General features: G+C 36.4%; 1 long non-coding RNA gene across 6 annotated transcripts; it reads left to right on the forward strand.

The window, feature by feature from the left end:
* The first annotated feature begins 459 nt into the window (after positions 1-459).
* LOC103723885 (uncharacterized) lies at positions 460-21222 on the forward strand. 6 transcript variants are annotated; one of them, XR_015967950.2, is made up of 4 exons: positions 460-915; positions 3395-3524; positions 9737-11864; positions 11953-21222. It is a non-coding gene; the product is annotated as an uncharacterized LOC103723885 (long non-coding RNA). The 6 variants fall into 6 exon arrangements; XR_015967949.2 differs by having other exon boundaries at positions 3411-3524; XR_015967948.2 differs by having other exon boundaries at positions 461-915; positions 3455-3524.
* Positions 21223-21474: the final 252 nt, after the last annotated feature.

The following is a 21474-nucleotide window of genomic DNA, read 5'->3' on the forward strand; positions in this document are numbered from 1 at the left end:
AGCTAGACTCGGACTATACGGAGATAAACCATATTACTCATAGTTAGGTCGCGATATGATCGATAAAAGCATAGTTCGAGTCAAATTCTTCCTTTTCAAGTCTGTGTCAAATGCAACACCAAAATACTAGCCTGGTGGTAACGAGGCTTGGATTCTATATGAGTTGATCGAGTTCGAAATACATAGGTGTCGATTAAATCAGAGGACCACATTACCCCACGGTCGGATGGCTCTGTGTGGATATGCTTTCGTTCTATCTATACTGAGGTAGCTGGATGGCCTAGTGGAGCTTCCCACAGGTTGGGAAGGGCACGGAAAATTTGCGACCTGCATCGAACATTCTAAGAGGACTGCCTCCCCCCCCCCCCCCCACCCCACCCCCCGTTTTACCAAAAAAAAAAAAAAAAAAAAGAAAAAGAACAAAAAAAAATTGAGGGAGGAACATGTCGGATTTATGCTGTTCTCCTGCTCAATCTCTTGAAGAGAATCGAAGGCTTCTCACCCCACTCTCATAGCTTGTTCTCCGCCATCGGCGCCGCCTCCGCGGCCTCCGCTGCGGCCGCTTTCATTGCGGCCGAGAGGCCCTTCGCTCCTGCTCCGAGATTTGAACCAGTTTACTGTACTTGATTTATCTAATAATTTTTTTATAAATTTTAATTTTAATATATTAATATTATCTTGACGAACGCATCAGCCGGGATGAAAACCTAGTCCAGACTGGACTCGAACTATACGGAGATAAACCACATTACTCACGGTTAGGTCGCGATGAAATCATGAAAAACATGGTTTCTCCTGCTCGATCTCTTGAAGAGAAGCCAGGCTTCTCCCCCCGCTCCCACAGCTTGTTTTCCGCCTCCGCCGCGGCCGCTTCCATTGCGGTCGGGAGGCCTTTCGCTCCTGCGCTGTTTTCAGGTGAGTCGACTTGGATCTCCTCCTCCTTACACGCGTTCTTGATGTTTCTGTTTCATATTCTATTGTTGGGATTTGAAGATTTAATATTCAGCTATGATTTTGGTTCATAGCTTTCACAGATCAACAAAAAGATAGTTTCTTTTTTTATAAGAAGGATGCCGTGTTGTTCTTGTTCCCGTTGCTAAATTAAGGTAGAAAGATGCGAGCGTGCGCCAGGAACTTGGATATCAGACATATATATGATTTCTTGTAATGTAGAATCCGCGGTGGAATTATCAAAACTTACTTTTTATGCTTTGATTTTAGCATGAATGGATTAGATCTTGATTGAATTTCTTGTGGAAAATTCTAAGAACTGATTGTGCGAAGATGAGTGAGTTTCCGCAGGCCTATTCTAGGCAGCTCCAAGATCAATTTTTTTTAAAATAGTTTATGCTTGTCATACGTGGAATGTTTTCTAATTGTCTAGATGTTGTATGATTTATTATATATTTTGAAGCTATGGATTTATTGATAAGAAGGAAAACATGGGATAACGTTAAGTATTAATGTTCTTCTAATACAATTTGGGGGAAGTTCCTCACTTCCTCCATGTTTCCTTAAAAAAAAAAAACAAAAGACAAAACAAAACAAAACAAAACGAAATGTTTGAGATTTGTGAGAAGGCATGGATTCGGTCATTGTTGAAATTTAAGCACAAGTATGCAACTTTTGCAGGAAAAGAGGGCTTTCTCATGAAGCTTAAGCAGTTGGTTGTAGAGTAGGGAAACCTACCACGTGGGTAGCAGTAAAAGCCCATGAGACTAAAGTGCAACCTATGAAATTCCTGTGTCCATAAGAAAGGGGAATTGGCGGGGTCTTGATAGAGGGTATTATGTTTAAATATCAGGAAAAAAATATCAGCTAAAGTTCAAAATGCATGATGGAATGCATGGTCCTACGGGGTGATACATGTAAGAAAGTTTGCTAAGTTTTATAATTACTGGAACAATTGGCTCTAAAGATTGTAATCCAACAAGCAGTTGACTTATCAAGATGAGATGGCTCAACATAGCTGTGATGAAATGAGATAAATAATAAAAAAAAAACCCTATGTCCCATCATGGTTGTAATGAAAAATGTTCATTTTAAGAAGCCCCAATGATGATCAGATTTTCTTACAAGGCAAACTTTGCAATGCAAATATAAAATTAATTTTGCTAAGTTTCAAAGTATAATATACTTGTGGGGGAATAGATGGCATTTAGCATGTCAAGTGTCTTTTCTGAAGAGCTGAGCTAGAAGGATCTTTAGAATGAGATTGTGATATAACAAAAATTGGTTGAAACTTACGAGGAGCGGTGTTTATATACTTTCAGTATTGTAAGGTTTTCATATCACTTGTTTTTTGATTTTCTATAAATATTATCTCCTACATCACTATAGTTTCTCTCTTATCGTACTCATTGAGTAGACTCTTTGGTAGGGAAAGCTAGAGTTTTATTACGATTCCATGCTATAAATTGTGATCTTTGCTTCTACATAAACTTTGTCTTCAAACGCTTCTTGTAATTTTGAATTAGGAGATATGTCCCATCCAAAAATGGAGGTGAAAGATATATTTTGATGAAGCGGTAATTAAGCAGAACTAAGATATGGGATAAGGCTCACGGGTAATTGTTACTAAAATCAGGCTTATGCGATACATATGTTTAATTGAGAGGTCGGAGTGCTCAATGGATGGTTGTTTAAGCAGGAGAGGGAGGTCATTCTATTGACAACCCTCATTTCTTTTTTATATGAGAATTTAAAAAGAAAATCTTTGTGGTTTGGAGATGCGTGATTCCCCATGATATAAGTCATCTTCTTTTGTGCGTCGTGTTTATAAATTTATCTAAATATGCTTGCATGTGTACTTTTTTAATAAATTAACTTTTTTGACTTTTAGCTAACAAATTGTTTACCTCAGTTTGTGCTAAATGCTTTTTAGGGTGTCATGTGTGCAAGTGTCTAGAAGAATGCGACATGGGTATCTTCTAAAAATCAGACATAAAACATTTTCATATATATAGAGAGAGAGATAGAGAGAGAAAAGTAGACTTGGCTACACTTGAGTAGTTCTCCACTCAAATTCGATTAGGTCTAGGTCGGACGATTAGGATCTCATATCGATGATCCGAGTCATTGGATATGCCCTATTACTCTCAAAGTGTCCAATTGTTAAAACCTCAAAAAACTCAATATTTGGATTGTCTAGGTAACAATGCATACCAACATATTCTACTTGATTGTGCATACATCATTCATCGACATTGCAGGGCCTATGTGTTATGTGCAATTTCGTTTTTGTTCTCATATGCCAAATTATTTTGACCAACAAGTCTTGCCCAATATACATAGATGGACTTTATATCGGTGAATGTGTCTAAGATTTTAATGAAACTTTTTAAACTGAACTTGCATATATTCATTGGTTTATTTGCAATTTTGTCAATAATAGGAGCAACATGAACTAGTTCTAATTGACATGAACTAGTTCTAGTTGTCTTATGTATTTCAGACTACTGTTGTAACGACTAGAAGGGTACTGGAAAGACATTCACCAAGAATGGCATGGAAACTTCTTAAAGGTGCTTGGCCTTGCAAAATTACAAAATTGTAGTTTTTGACAAATGTTTGAAGTACTTTTGTATAGTCTTCTCTATCTTGTTTGATATTATATTTTTTTGGGAACCAAAGATTCCTTTTAAGAAGCTAAATCCTTGCCAGCCACTAAGCTAGGGGTGCAAAACTGACGAGTAATTTTTCCTTGTAAGTTTAAAACTGAATTGCATGAACAGTGGTGATACTATGTCTAACAAATTGCTTTTTATTTTACATTAAACATTCTTGTGAGAATTTGGTGTATTTTGCTTATCTAATTCCAATGTGTTAGATTATTAATTTTGACAAAGAACTAGAAGATCTAGAATGCTCTCGCACATGATGTGTAATTCCATTGCTTACGAATAAAGGAGTCAAAACTGTTGGATCTGTCATTGTACTAGTTCATATGTGTTATTCATCAAGTAGCTTTCTCTGGAAACAGGATACTAGCATGCTCCACTTTATATGCTTTAGAGGATTTAATATTGCATTTAGTTGTTGTTATGGTGCGCAACAATAGTTTGTGCCATTGTCATTTCAGATTCTCATAATGCACCCTTTTTCTTTTCAGGGTTTCCATTTTTTTTTTCCTTTTTTTTAAGTGGGGGGGGAGGGGGTGCTTTCATGGAGAAGTCATATATGCTTTTCCTGTTTGATGTATGGAGGGGCGATAATGTGCTTACACATTGATAGTGAATGAAGGGCTTTTATGGAGAATTCTCAGTAAACATATATGATAGTCTTGTTTTCTTCCTAATATTGATTCTGGAAACAAATACCAACAGATGAAAGTATTTATAGTGCACATATATCTGCTGTGCCACTAAGTTGATGCTTGCTGTGACATGTATTCTGAGTCAAATTTGTTATCTAAGTGGATATGTGAATTGTCTATGTATAGATCTGGCATCAATACATGGGCACATACATCTGCTGTGCCACTAAGTTGATGCTTGCTATGACATGTATTCTGAGTCACATTTGTTATCTAAGTGGATATGTGAATTGTTTCTTATACATTCTTATACATTAGAACCTAAGTTTGCCATTTATTTTAGGACATTTATGAAAGTTTCAGAGATGCATCACTAGAGATTTGACCAACTACAAAGGACCCTTGATGTTTAGCTTGAGCACCATGATGTCACATGTACTGCCCACAATCACAAGACCTAGCTTGTTGGAGTATCCTTGATTCAAAAAAGTGTTCATTAACACTTGATTGAGTATGTACCAACTTGACTAAACGCATAAGGCTACCAAAATTTCAAGGAGAGCTCAAAGGTGGTGTTTAATCATTTATCTACTCTAGTAGCTGTTTGGATCCATTTTGCGGTTTGATGCAATGAAATAGCACCTAATGTAGTTATTTTGGTGATTTTTGTAGCATAATGGTTTCATACAGTCATCAATAACAGAGGGTTTTTAAAGGCCGCTAGTAGCGATTCTTGGCGGGTGACCTAGGCCAAGATGAACCGAAATATTTATCTGCCTAGATCAATACGGTTGATTCAAAAAATTAAAAAAAAACATTTCCCTGTTTCTCTGCTGACTTTTAGTGATCTGGATGTCAAAACATTGACTATAATTTCCTCCCCTTTTTTCTCCTCTCTTCTTTTGTCTCCTGATCCATGCTGCCTTTCTCCTAGACTCACCAGCTAGTCTCTTTGCCAGTTTGGGCCACCATCTCAACACCCCTTTTATAGGCCAACCCACTGCTACTCTCTCTTTTCCTCTCTCTCTATACATATGCCGCTTATCCATGGGCAATTTTTCCAGCACTGCTCTGCTTATCCATGTGCCATAATGTTCAGCTACCATTGATCGTTTCTGCCTCCCTTGTTCCATTGTCAGATAGTAAAGTACAATTGGCCAACATGTTGATATCATATCTGCTGATACTTGAAATATATCAGGTTGTATTGGCCAAAATATTATAGGCCAACATTTTATGTGTATCGTATCAGATCAGATGTGGCCATGATCTCAAAATAAGAAGAAAATCTTGCAAGAACTGTGTGACATGGTGACCTGTGTAAAGGTATGATTAAAACAAAATGTGGCGACACAGGGGTTATATAAATGTAAGCACATGAAGATGCATTTAGATATACACTCGATGTATATCTATAGAATAATGAAAATTTGAAACCAGTTTCTAGGGTTACAATAGGTTGACAGTCGGTCACAAAATCTGCTTGATCTTTCTATTTAACCTCCTCTACTTCATGTTCTACTCTATAGCCGACCCCATATTTTATGGGAGGAGACTTGGATGAAAATGATGATGATAGTATGGTATGCTGAACTGGCTCGTACCGGTCGTTTCAACTCGTATCGGACCGGCCTGGTTCAAGCGTAGAAAACGGTTTCGGCTCCTTTGGGGCCGGAACCGAGCAGTATAAGCCCGGTACTGGTGGGCACCGGACCGGTTTGCACCGATACGCGCCCTGGGCAGCACGCCCGCACGCAGAAAACTGTGCTCGCGTGGGCGCGAGTTGGGAATCGTGCCCATACGCGGTTTCCTGTGCTCGGAATCGCGCCCGCGCGGGGTAGCGTGCCGTGCACTGCCCCGCACAGGGCATTTAATGCCACTCTGTGGCATTTAATGCGGCGCGCGCACGTCCGCGCGCACCCCCACGCGCGCGTCCGCCCGTGCTTTCGCGGGCTGTGGGTCTGTTGGCCAGTTCGGTACCGGTTCAAACCGGTCCAAACCAGAACCGTACCGATTCGGTAGGCAACTGGTACGCCTACCAGTACCAGTACAACGTACCTTGGATGATGGTGATGAGAATGATTGTATACAGAAGTGTAATGGTCTGCATGTTGCTGTATGACATGAATATGTGTTGGACATGGGCGTTGGACACTATTGCATGAGATATATGCAAGTCATAGCTGCAACACATGTTTGATTTTCATTTTGAGATCTCTCTAAAAGGCAAAGGGCTAATTGTCATTGCATCTGTAGAATGAACCCCTGCATTTTTGTCACTATATGCATGCGTACTGAATTTGGCTCGATGTAGTTTAGGATCATTTGCTTGTAGAGTTTTTTTCTCGAAATCACTATAGACTATATTTGTTACATTATTAGATCTTTTCGATTCCTATTCATGAATTTTGACCTTACAGTTTGATTTGGAAGTTCTGGGCTACTCAGCTCCTCTTTTAGTAATAATCACTTTTGGACCAATCCTGGTCTCTATTTCTCATTTTTCTGATTAATTATTTAAGTTGCCTGCTTAGTCTGCCCCCTCTTTTAGTACTATTCATTTCTTTCTTAGGTACAGAGAGTATACTCTTCCTTTTCATAATTGATTAGCTTTCAATAAATCTTATGTGATCTTTGAGTTTTGTTTACACTTTTGGGGACCACATATCTCTTTCTTGTTTTCATGGTTTTGCCTATGTCAATTATTTTTGTACACCCTCCATTTTCATGCTTAAGTTGAAGTGAAATGGAAGACCTCTCTTTACTCATTTTTGTGCAACTTAGGATTTCTGTGAGCTATAATCTAATCTCTTTAGTTCATTGTTCTTGTTCTTGGCCCTCTCCAATGTTTGAGCCTTTTGCTTTATTAGGTTGACATGTAATTAATATGTGCTTTGTTGATTCGTAAAGACATAGTATGTGTTGCTTTTGTTCCTTGATTGGCCATCCCTTTCTCCTACAAGGCTCGTCAACTTCATTACTTTCAAATTTTTGACTTAAACCTTTTACTCATTATACTGATTGGTGTCACAATCCATTTTGTGGTCCTTGTTCCTACTAAATTTGTGTTATGCCTCTTAAGATTGTCCTTCATGTCTTTAGGCCAATCCCATGTCTTTGCTTTCTTTCTTTCCATAATCCTGAGTTTTTTCTTTGGTTAACTTTTTCTCTTTTTCCCAATAGTTTCAACTGTTGTCATTATTTTGTCCTATACACACTAACTATTGACCTTACGCGTCAATTTTTTAAAATTTCTTTTAAGGTGTATTAATATTCGTACAGCTATGAGATTGACCTTACAATTAGCCTCTTGCACATGGTCTTTATTGACATCAACTTCATCGCATCATTGTCATCTGCCATTAGGATCTCGATATACATTTTTTATTATATTGTTCATCAATTTCATCACCTTTAGCTTGCATTGCCAACTTGTTCTAGTTAACAATCTTAAATAGCTACCAAATGTTTCTTTCATGGATTCAAGAACTATTGGAACAGGATGGTACTTTTGGTGTCGTACCATTGCAACATGAAACTGGCACCAGTATGGGTGTTTGTATGCCAAAACCATACGTGCCAATACATATAGTCCACACTGGGGCACACGGATGGCACCCTACTAGTCGGTACCGATGGTTTTCATTCCTTTCGATATTGTCAGTTTCAGGTACCGTCAATACTGGTGCTATACCAATACCATACCATTCTATTGGAAGACAATATGGGTTTTGCTACCAGTATTTAAAACCTGAGTTCTTTTTGTTATTGTCTATAGTAGTACTTAGAGCAAGATTTTAAGTTTTTTGGCGGAAATCAATCTTTATTTCAGCTGAGACTTAACGAAACTAAGCCCTAATGTTGGGTTTCAATTACTTTCGGGCCTTCCGTAAAAACTGACTAGCTTCAATCAAGTTTCGACAGTTTTAGCCTATTTTGGTCAAAATTGCTAAAACTAAAACAAAATTTTCAAATCTCTCTCTAGAAGATGGCTTCTGGTGGCTTAAATTTTATGCATGGGTTTGCATGGCACTAAAAATTATGCTTGTGAACTCATTCTCAATATCTTAGCTTGTTCTGATGGACACAATGTAATCCTCATTGTATTTCATAGCTTTTTGGTCACTTAAATTTTATGCACAGGTTTAGATGGCACTTAAAATTATGCTTGTGATCTCATTCTCAATATCTTAGCTTGTTGGGATGTATTCCATGTCACCCTCATTGTGCTAGATGACTTCTGCATATAAACCCCTTTTTTTTCTCTTTCTCTTAACATCAGATTCATTGTCATGTGATGACAACCACAGTGTTGGCTAGTATTATGAAACAAACACCTTTTTAATTCCTCAACTAGTCACTTAAGTTCTTTTGGTCCTATGAGCAGATTTTTTTCAGTCATTCCTTTTTTCAGGCTACTGTTGGAAGATGGTCCAACTTGAGTTTCAAGGGGTTTGTGGGAAACAGTTGGAATGGAAGCCCTTAATCATTCCATACACCTGCTAGACCTGAATACTTACTGTGCTTTTTGCATGTATATTCTGTCATTTTTTTTGTGATTTATGCATATAATACGCAAATAAGTTGGTACATTGTTTCATCGTAAACCCTACATGTGTTTTATCACCCAAGTTGAGTGCTTTATCTAGTACCCTGTATAAGAGCAGATGGTCAAAGGGCTTTTGGTTATCGCCTTTTTGACTGTAAGCTGTTTAACGGCCCCACGTTTTAGCCAATTGTTGAGTTTTCAGTGGGGCCATTTGGGGCACCACTCTTAGCCAGTTGGCAACCAGCAAAATGCTGGAAACCAAGATGATGTCTTCGCTTCTTACACCTGGCTGGTCTCCTCCACCTGCCTACCATATAAAGTCCAAAGTTGACCTGTCACTAGGAAGTCGGCTCAATCCAATTTCACTGGAAAAAAAAGAAGATTAGTTCCCTGTTTTGTTTTCCTTTTTAAATACCAATTGGGAATATAATAATAGTTTTCATACAAGTACAAAATAAAAGCCATAAATCAAATAAATCTTACTCAGCAAAAAAAAGAAAGAAAAGAAAAGAAAGCATCTCAGCTGGTAGGAAGATCTAAATTTGGAAAGATAGATGAGCCATCGAAATTGTGCATTTGAACTACCCATATTTTTTCTTGCTACCTCTGCCATTTTCGATGAAACTTTTAGTGGTTGCATGGTGTTTTTCCCTTTCCATAATTTATCTTTTTTTATACCTGTCGTTCCTCATTTTCGAAGCCTATAAACCTCCAATTATTGATTAATTAAAAGCATATAAATGTTGAAATATAATAGTACTTTAGTGACTATTATAGTGATCATAGAGATCTCTCTTAAGTTATGATAAAGAATATCTAAAAATATGTTTTTTTTTTATAATTCCTGTACAGTGTATATTATTTCTTTTGGTGAATCCATAACCATAAAATCCAGCTTTTTTCCAACATTTTTTTTCTGGTTGACTTTACAGATCTCCATTCACCATTTGGATGATTTAATAATTATTAGCATAATTCTACAATTGGCCATCAACTTGAAGTTGACGACAAGCCACCACCTTTCTCATCCAAGGTTGGAGCTGGCAACAACGTTGTTATTTCTGTTAGCAAAAATGAATATTATGTGTGTTATAGCATCCAATGGTAGCTACCTCAATAGCCATTGCAAGATAATAAAGGCACCACTAAAGCTTGAGGTTAAGGACAAATGATATATAATCAATAGTTGTTGTATCATCATTCATGTTATTGGTTTAAGAAAGATGGGTGACTAATCCCGTGGTGAGTGTAATTTTCAAATTAGATGTTTTCCTGCTAGCAGAAATTTTATATTTTTATTTTGTGAACTATCTAACATTAAAATCTGCACAGATTCATTAAGGAGGGATCCTTGACTTAGGGTTATGTTGTAAGTGATGAATAATACTTACAATATTGTATGAAAAAAATTATGGCTTACCAAGCTGGTAAAGTTTTTTAGTATTGGTATAAAGTATTTGGATTTGTGTTCCTGTATAAAAAGCTATTAGCCAGAGAGACTTCACCCTTACCTCTTGGACCAGCTGGCCCCCCTTTGGCTAATCATCTAAAGAGCATTGCTAGGGGCCTATTTTTATTTTGTGAACTATCTAGCATTAAAAGCTGCACATGATTCATTTAAGAGGGATTCTTGACTTATGGTTATGTTGTAAGTGATGAATAATACTTACAATATTGTATGAAAAGAATTCTGGCTTACCAAGCTGGTAAAGTTTTTTAGTAGTGGTATAAAATATCTGGGTTTGTGTTCCTGTATAAAAAGACATTAGCCAGAGAGATTTCACCCTCACCTCTTGGACCAGCTGGCCCCTCTTTGGCCAATCATCTAAAGAGCATCACTAAGGGCCTCCATTAAGGCCCGCTATTTTGGACCACCCCAAGCCATGCAATAATTAAGTGATGTCATGCATGTCCATTGTGCATCATTGTGCTTAATTTGTGGATGGTTCCGCATCCAAGTATGCTTGATGCACCGTCTACAGCCCCTAAACCCCTCATAGTTTTCCATGTGTAGATGGTTGTGATCAGTTTGTTGGATCGCAAATGGTGGATCATATCTGCTTGCATGTAGCACTATCCTAGTCTTTTGACACCTCTTAGCCACTTCTAATTATCATCAAATAATAAAAATATTAGAAAATACGTTTTTGGAGGAGGCTAATTTTTTTTATCTCTCCTTATGGATTAATCATTTCAACTATCCAGCAATATATTAAAAGGAAAAAATGCTTACAATGTATTAGACTAATTCATAGGAATGAAAGTTTATTTAGTAATTGTTTCTCGGTGAAAATAATAAAATAATTAAGTTAAAACATAGTTCATCATATAGTACTATTTTTGAAATTAAATAAATAGTTGGCACATGCAATGCAAGGTGATGGTAGTTCAAGAAATAGCATCTCAAATATTAATCTTATGTTTTGGCAAATGGAAAACTTGTGCTGGATTCAATAAGAAGGGAATATGATGAATTGTTGTGACCCATCAAATAATAAAATGTTTGGATTATAATTATTGGACATCACTTGCAATAGTAAGATAATATTGCATAATATAGAATGTTGAACTCTGATTAAATAACTAAATTTATATGCTGCAACACTTGCACATGCAATGCACATGCCAAATCACCAGTATCTATCTAAAATATGATGTATAGACAGTTGATGTACATATGAGTCTGCACATGGTTGCACAACACATCATATATACCTCACTTTCTGCTAAACGTATGATATCAAGCTTGAAATCTATGGACTGTAAAGAAACATTAATATTGTGAATTTTGGGCTTCTTGTCAGTTGCTATCGTGGGGTGCCATTTTATTTACTGGAGGGCATCCATGTGAACATTTTTAATATGCAGATGAAGTTTCTTTCTAAGAAAATCATTTGTGTGTTCCACTATTTCTTTTCATTATTTGAATAATTAGTTGCTATTCACAAGCTAATGATTGAGGTGTGATTTTCAGACGTTCCTAAGCCATGTGCACAGCTCAAAGAGGTTTGCCAACTCTATTGTATTTCTATGTAATGTCAGCAGAACAACTCTCGGAGGGTAAACTTTTTTGCGATAGTATCTTTCATTTCTAAGCTACAGTTATTCTCACTGCTTCTTATTCTTTTCTCTTTCCCCCCCCCATCAGGACATTTGTTATGTGTAGCTGCATCATGGTTTATCCAAATCGTGACTGAGATTTACAGATGCTTCCTCCGCAAGTCCAGTGATGATAATGAAGTGGTTGATCCAAGGACAAAATTCAAGCATTTTAGGAAAAAGGTGTATGGAATGGAACTGTGGTCAAATGTGGTGCATCATTAGTTTTTGCATCTATTGGCAAGGGATTGGTGCCCTTTTTCATCCTTCAACTGGGCAATGGATTGGTAAGCAAAGAGCTCATGACCTTTTTATACCTAATTTTTAGTTTAAGACAATGAATTGTTGCACAAACATGCTTCATGTTCTTAATTAACTAAATCACAGGGCAACTATATAATTTTCTGAAAAAGCTTGAAAATGATCTGTCTAATTCTTCTATGATCAGCACTTGGTGAAAATGTAATTGCCTCTTTCAGGTTTCTGAGCTGATGGTAGTTTAGTAATCAAATCCAGAACCTTTTCTTGATAATTGATTTTAGGGAAGTGTAGAAGCCAGCTCTTTCTTGATCACCAGCTGATAAAGATCAGATAGAGACACAGACATTCTAGCTGCAAAGTCACATCAGTGAATATTTAAGTCATGAAGATAACTATCCCAGAAATGTAAATGCTATAATATATTGGCAACAAGATCTGCTATCTCTAGATGTTCATGGGTAAGATGCTGAATTTGTAAGATCAACCATTATGATGCTTAAAAGATTTATCATAAACTTTCTAAAGATTTTTCTTTTCTTTTTAATTTGGCTTTGGCTTCCTTGTTAATTTACTCATTTTACTAAGTTGCATGGCATTAGGATACTGATACCCCCATGAAGAGTTCTAGATTTAGTGGTCTCTGCATCATTTTCTAGTTTCGTAGAAGATATCCATGCTTGGCCATAATTATCACAAATCACATTTAATCTATGTCGGTGAATTTGATTTTGGTGAAAGGGAGGGGATGCAAGAGGCAACAAGCATACTTATATTCAAATTGGAGTTTCAGTGAATTTGGCTTTCTTATCGCTGTAAGTTGCCACCTTCAGCAAATTTGATTGTTGGCTAAGAGTATAAAGGGAAGCCTTGAGTCTAAAGGCTGGTATGAATAACTATATGGCATTGAGCACCTGCACTGGCGAGGGGACTTGAGAAGCAAAAATGGCAGCTGTGCATTGCCAGTATCTACCAGGAAGCCAGGGAGATGATGCAAGAGTGCATGTTGATGTTTATTAGCTTTGGAGATGACCATGCTGAACTGATGAGGTACCTGCAGAAGTATTAGAAGGTGTAAGATGCAAGGGAATAGAGCAGTTTCAGGAGGTCACTTGAGTAGGCAGTTGGGCATTAGAGATGAATTGGAGGCAAAAATAATGGAATCTACACCTTTGTTTTTGCTCATCCTTCATCCCTTAAGACAATCTCTATATTTTCTCATAGTAATTATGCAGATATAGAAAAGAAAAATGTCAAACTTTAATTTGTATTCTATCAATATGTGTTAATTGATTTTATTTTTCTAAATGTCAGAGTTTATTAGAATTACAGGATCAATTTTTTAATTTCTTGCTAGAATTCTTGACCTTAAAAGTGCTTGCGGGCATGGAGGGCCTTAAGTAATTGAATTAGTAGGTGAAATTGCATAAGATATTTTCAGTGCAATCTATTTATATGTTCTACTCTTTTGTAATGATCGTGTAAAGAATTAAAAAAAGTTTTTGAGTCAGTCCAGGAGGAAGCATATTAGAGATAGGATAATTTTGATTCTATTTTTAATTAAGACATTCCTCATGGTTTTTATTTAGATGGATCCAATATACTGTGGCTGAGCATAGTCATAGTATATTTAAAACTTAGGGCACTAATGGATCATCTGCAACTTTAATATTTTGAGAAATATTTATGAAACTATTTGAAAGTACATAAAATTAGTCATCCTTGTCCTTTAGCTAGCTGCAGACAGGTCGGATAAAATATGATCATATCCATATGTGTTCAGATCTGATTCAGATTATTGTATTTGGATATAGATATATCTTTCAAAATTTTATCGGATATGGATTCAAGTATCCGATAAAAAATGCTTTTAAATATAAAACCTCCTTCTGCAGGCTTGGAGAATCAAACCAGCAACCTACCCACTAGGGCAATATTAAGCTTTTGTTTCATAATGATGCTTTATTACACTCATTAATGATGTGAATAAGTTTTTAATGAGAACGGATGAATCTCCCGTTTAAAATAGCTCTATTGGGTTGAAAATAACTTTATTAGGAATCTGACTGCTTTTTTGGCTTCAGTGAATCTCTTGTCCTATTGTATTGGTTTCTAGCAATGCTTGCAATGCTCATCTCTTGTTTGCTTTGTTTATAAATATACCTCGTTTTATTTATATTATTTTCAGAACTTTGTTGTTTAAAATATTAAAAGGTATCAATAACTTCTAGATAATCCTACATTTACATATAATTTTACTTAGAAATTTTCTAAAGAATAGATAATTCATGATTGTTTTTATTTATAATGTAATTAAAGCGTTACGTGATATTTAATATAGATTTTATTATAGTTTATATTATGATATTTATACTATATATTTTTTTTAAAATAAATTTAAATTTTAATATACTTTTAATACTAATTTGGTCGAACCATGACCCAGATCCTTGGTTGGGTTAATTTTCGTGCGGGTTTAGTAGCGATGCCTTAGACTAATACCTAGTTTACCATGTGCATGCGATCTGGATAATGGATTCCTTTATCGTACTTTATGATTATGTCATTCATGTTAGTTTTCCGTATTGAACTTGGCTTGAAAATTGTTTTGTATCCAAATAATATCTAATTTATTGAGAAAAATTATGGATATGCTTAATATGCAATTCATATCCGTATCTGTTTAGAACAATATGGATGCTCATTTTTGGTATCTATATCTACATGAAAAAATAGATACATATATGGATATCCTGATAGTTAATCTATATCCAATCCATTTTTAACCTTGTCTTTAGCTCACCCCTTCATTTTTTTTTTATTTCAACTAACCAAAGATGAGTGCTTAAAATTGCATTCCATCTCAGTTGGGCTGAAAACAAGTGAAAATCTAACAACATCCATTTCCAAATCCAATTCAGATTGGATTCAGATACATATTTTGATACTCATTCAGATTCAGATGCAAATCTGAATATATCCTTCTAAATGTTATCGGATACGGATCTGCATATCTAGTGAAAATGCATTTAAATATAGAAAAAAATTATATTTTGACTCCCTTAACTTCGCCTAGTTTCACACGCCCCTCCACTTTAAAATTTTTTTAATTAAATCCTTGACGTTACATTTCATTGCATGTGATGCTTCCACGCGTGTCCATTAATTAGGTGTTAATAGATTGCAATATGTGACCATCGTGTCATAACTTATATTTATTCTTTGTTCTAAAGTGCCCTTATCTTTTGGGTTTAAGGGTGGCTCAGGACCTCTATTCTATCTCAATCCTCATCTCGTCATATGTATTTATACCAAACTACGATCAACTACTCCCTTAAGAAACTCCAAGAGCCCGAAGGTGGCCGGAGGCTTGGGAGACAACCTGAGAAATATGCTCCCTCATACCTACAAGAGCTAGTATTAGGCTATTAGCACATTAACCTCTCCCCTCTCTTGATCAGGAAGAGAAACAAAGAGAATGACACAAAAAGATGATAAGAAGAGTTGAGGGAGAAGGAAGGAGTAGATAGAGAGAGAGGGAAATGGGAGGCTGCTACTCTGCCTAGTCCTCTAGTGTGAAGAGAGATTTCTATCTTCGTCTCTTCTCCACCATCCATTACTCCTATCCTTGCGTTCCCCTCTTCTTCTTCTTCTTCCCTTCTCGTCGTTCCTTTGGTTCAAAAGAGAGAAGTAGCAGTTGTACACAAAAGAAACAACTGGTAGCCTCAATAGAGGAGAATGCAAAAGCAAAAAAACGGATATTTTAAGGGATTTCTCACTTCCCTCCTCCTCCTCCTTCCTTTTAGTTTCTACCTTCCAATTTGGTAGTTTCATTCTTTCCTGATTGGCCCTAGAAATAAAAATTTTGATACTGTTGAGGAATAATAGTCCCATATCAGATAGGTTAAGGACTCTTGTGGTGTTTATATACTCTTAGGCCTATCCATATAAATGCGTGGATCTTTAGATAGGATTTTAACATGGTCTCAGAGCCTACTGAAACCTCTATGCTCTCACTTACTAATCCACATGTCTACTGAAACCTCTTATGCTCTCACTTACTAATCCACATGTCGCCCCTCATTTCGGGTTTCGTCTCTCAAGCTCTACATGTAAGAGGGGGTGTTGAGGAATAATAGTTCCATATCGGATAGGTTAAGAACTCTTGTGATGCTTATATACTCTTGGGCCCATCTATCTAAATGTCTGAGTTTTTAAATAGGATCTTAACAGATGTGAAGAAATACCGAATTTGATAGAGAGCAAGCCAAAGCCCAAGTGGGTGTTGCTATCATTGACTCCTTTGAAACTCTCTAGAGGAAGAAGCTGTACTGGAAGGTTTGGAGGGGTCTTCCTTTATACCGACTAAAGTCTAATAGGACAATGGGCACATTATTACCTTGCAGCATTTAATAATTCCTTTAGCTTATCCTCATATATATATATATATATAACCTAAGACCTCAAGTCTCCTTCTCTACTCTATTAGTTTTCTCCTCTACTCTCTATTTCAGAATTTAGTCAATATTTTTGTTGGTTTGGTAGGTGTTTCAGCTAGCTCTTATAAGTTGCTACTTTTGGTGCGTCCGGAATGTAACAAGCATCTCATCCAAAAAGGCTACTTAGAAGGTGTTATTTGAATTTCTTGGTCCTGCATAAGTATGCAAGATCTAGCCAGCCTATAGCTGATTTAGGATTAAACATATGCCTGCAAGAGTCCTCACACACTCCCTTCATTTAAGCTCCGGCAACAGGTTAAGAATCCAAATCCATTCAAATCCAGTCACAAGTATCATAAATTCAATCATAAATACCATGATTAACCTATGGTTAATCTAAATAGGTCCGTACTGCAATGTCCCTTAATCTATATAGGCCATGAAGCCATGAGCTCGTCTCGCTTTGATACCATTGATAACAACCTATGATATCACTCAAAAAGGCTAGCCGAAATATAATATTTGGGTTTCTTAGCCTTATATAAGTACCTAGGATCTACCTAGTGCATAGACAATGTGGGGTTGAATACGTGCCTATGCAAGTCCTCATTTGAAAGCTCCATTACCTCCTTTCCATCTCTTGCAACTACAATGGCAATTACGAAGACAACAATGGCAATAATGACAGACCCTTAGCCACCTCTGCTCTGGTGCAGCCTCCTAGTGCAGCCTCCCCTTTGTCTTCGTCTTCCATTATACCTCGGTCCTTTACCACCAAGTTCCTACATAGGTTTTGCCTTGGGGCGAAGCTTGTGTAGGGGGAGTCAGGGGCAACAACACTCTCCATTGATGCTGCCACCGGTCCTTTACTAGCAAGTTCCTTACATAGGTTTTTCCATGGGTTGAAGCTTAGGTCAGGGAAGTTTAGGGCAACAAAACACTCCATTGATGCTGCCACAGCTAGGCTCTCACCTTCAAGTCCACCTCGAATTGAAGCTTCGAATGGCCATTGACACCTCCAACATTGGGCAGGAGATTGAGATCATGCACGGCCTCAAGGAGCACCACAACATCGTGTTGTTGCTGGAGGTGTATGAGGACAAGGAGGCCATCCACCTTATCATAGAGATTTATGAGGGAGGGGAGCTCTTTGATTAGATCATGGCCAAGGGGCATTACACCAAGTGCACCACAACCATCATTTTAAGACCATCATCAAGGTCTTTAGGTGTGATTATGGAGATTTTGGTTCAATTCATTAATTGAGAAACCTGTTTCTACACAATCTGATCTTTCCTTCTTTTGATGAAAAAATTCAATTTTTCTTAGAAAGCTATTTGATTTGTCATTAGTCACTAATAAGATTTGTGGTACCGACTGTACCGACGTACCGGTGCGGTCCGGTGCCGGTACCAAATCGAGCCGAACCAGTACTGTACCGAAAGTGTCACAGCGCGACACTTAGCACGGTTCGCATCGGTACAGGCCATGAATCGATCAGTTCTGACATAGATTGGGTCGGAACCGATTTCGATAGTCGTATCATACCAGTGCCGACAGGCGTCGGTACGGTACGGGCTGAATTGATCGGTACCGGTCAGTTTAGGAGACCTTGGTCACTATAGTCATGGAGAAGATCTTGACTAATGGACATGCATTGTTAATTCATGCCTCTTGCAACATTGCAAGTAGTGATGAGGGGACCACATAGAAGACAAGGTGCAGGTGAAGGCGGCGTGGTGGGAAAAAAGTGCCAATAAGATGGAAGGGTATTTTTTGTTGTTTATTGTTGCTGTCAATGGTGCTATAGAGGAGATGGATGAAAGGACCATAGCACCATGAAAAAGAAACGTAACATCACGGATTTAGTTGAAAATTTTTAAAATGGAAGGGGAGTATGAAACTTGGGCAAAAATGAGAGGGTCAAAATGAAACTTCTCCTTGAGTACTTAAACCCCCATAACCCCCAAATGGAGAATCAAACCAATGACCTATTTCAAATGCAGCCACCTAACCTGTAAGACAACATTAAACCTCTATTGTATACGATGCTTTATTATACATAAAAATTTATTCACATAATTAAATAAAGATGCTCAAAATATGTTGTGATATTTCATATTTATAATTAATTCCTTTCATAGAAAAATTGATCCTTTTTCCTTTGATAAAAATGAAATGTAAATATACTTCATTTTATTCTTCATGATTTTTTCATAATTTATTGTTTAATATATTAACAAATATCAATAACTTCTACATGTTCCTATATTTATATATAATTTTAATTACAAGTTTCCTAGAAAATAGATATTCATGATTATTTTTCATTCATGTTGTAGTTAAAGAGCTGTGGTAATATTTATATAGAAAGTTTATTAATATTTTATAGGGGATTGATAACCTACTCTCTATTTTGGTAGGTTATCAATCTACCCATTTTTCCGTAGACAAAAAATACCCTTAGTTTTTATAACTTTTAAGGGTATTTTATGTTTTTTTACAATCCCACATTAACTCACCCTCGCAACCCCCCAATTAATACTCACTCCCTCCTCTCTCTCTCCGGTATACATGTATGTATATATATGTATACATATAAATACATATATGCATATATACATGTGTGTATATATATACATGTGTGCATATATGTACATGTATGCATATATGTATGTATGTATGTATGTATGTATGTATATATATATATATATATATATATATACATATGCATGCATATACAGACATATATACACATGCATATATATATACACACACACACACACACGTATATACACATGTATATATATATATATACACACATGTGTATATATATATACACACATGTGTGTGTGTATATATATATATATTTGTATGTATGTTTGTATGTATGTTTATATATATATATATGAGAGGGAGAGAGAGAGTATTAATTGGGGGGTTGAGAGGGTGAGTTAATGTGGGATTGTAAAAAGACATAAAATACCCTTAAGAGTTATAAAAAGTAAGGATATTTTTTGTCCAATGAAAAATGGGTAGATTGATAACCTACCACAACAGAGAGTAGGTTATCAATTCCCTATTTTATATTATATATTTATTTTAGATTATTTTAAATTTTTAAATATATGTTTAATACAAATCCATTCGACCATGACCCAAATCATTAGTCGGGTCAATTTCTTTGCATGTTTAATAACTTTCCCTAGACTCATACCTAGTTATCCGTGCGTTGCATGTGTCATGGATAATGGACTTCATACAATACTTTGTCATTCTGGTTGATTTTCGTTTTTGAACTTAGCTCAAAATTCAATTTATATCCAAATACTTAATATCCAAAGATAGAAGAAAAATATAGTCATAAATAGATATCTAACTTGTATCCATATCCATTTAGAAGAAATATGTATATGCTTAATATCTAATTCATATATATATTTATTTAGAACACATATAGATACTAAATTTGGTATATATTTAATACACATATTCGTATTTGTATCCACTGAAAAATATGGATGCAGATATGAATATATTAATAAATTATTTATCTTCAGCCATACAATTCAGAAGTCATTGGCTTAATTACTTTATTTGGTCATGGTTCTTTCTACTTTTTCTTTCCTTCCATGACGTTGAACCAATACAAATATCTTCTGGTATTCTAAGATGCAAATGCTTAGATGTTCAAACATTTAGTTACTTTAGGACTTATGATATTAGATAAGACCTTATTTCATGTTTCGTCAAGAGCGTGCTTCTTTTATTTATCATGAAAGAACCAAGCATGTAAGATAGTTAAGAAGTATTAAGTTTATCAATCTTGTTTAAGGAACAATGTCCGTTCCAATATTCTTAAACCTGCCCATGGTTTCAACATAGATCTAGATTTTATGCTTCCTCAAACCCTGGCATGGAGAACGTGAACATCCCTTGGCCCAAGGTAACTTCCATGGTTTCCATGAAAGTGCCCACTTTGTTTTTGCAACTTGGCCATACTATATTGGGACGGTTTTGTTTCCAAAAACTATGCTCAAAACTTGAGCTGCTAGTCCTGGATTTCAGTTGCACTGTCTGTCTAGATTAAACAACTAAAGTCTCTCTCCAACAACAGACTTTTTTTTGTAAACAGCAATCATTAGAAAAGAAGCACCTCTTACGATTTAATTTTATGAAGATGTTTTCTATAGATGAGCCCTATGTGCTTGGAGGTTTGTTGGCATTTCTCTGACCTTGCAGAGAGTGACAGTGTTAGATTCTCTACTGAGTCCACAAAATATGTGCCTTGGATATTGGAATCATCAACAACAGCATGCGGGCGTGGCACGGATTGTCGGCAGGTGTCACCTCGATATGTGCAAAGGCTTCTGAAGAAAACTTTGAACAGGCAATTTAACAGCTATCGCATGGAGTGTCGGCAATGACACATGGTGCATTGGCTTCACTTAATTCGCACCTGCGCAAACCATGAAGCTTGAGTAACTAGGATTTAGTAGATTCTCGTTTTATGACATGAAATGCCTGTTAGGAAATGTAAAACTTGTTCTTCCTTGAAATGACATGAACCTTCCAATGCGTGTACATTATGATAAGCAATATACTGATCTTTACATTATTCAGACAGGTTTCTTAAAATATCTAGCTGATGAAGCTTGTGGTATTATGATGACTGGTTTTCCAAAACAGTGCACAAAGTTCTTATTCTTTATTTATGCAGCAAATCTTACTCCACCATGAAATTATCAAGAGAGCATTTTGTCCTTTCTATTTCCTTGAAATAAAATATAAAGGCAGGGGAAAGGATTAATGGATCCAAAAGGAAGCCAAGAAATGGAATGTAATGCAAGATGTTGGGAGGCACAGCATTGTTT

The sequence above is a fragment of the Phoenix dactylifera genome, chromosome 8 (genome assembly GCF_051530095.1).
Source record: "Phoenix dactylifera cultivar Ajwa chromosome 8, Ajwa_hap1_PhDact_Kaust_v1.1, whole genome shotgun sequence".
Lineage (NCBI taxonomy): Eukaryota > Viridiplantae > Streptophyta > Magnoliopsida > Arecales > Arecaceae > Phoenix > Phoenix dactylifera.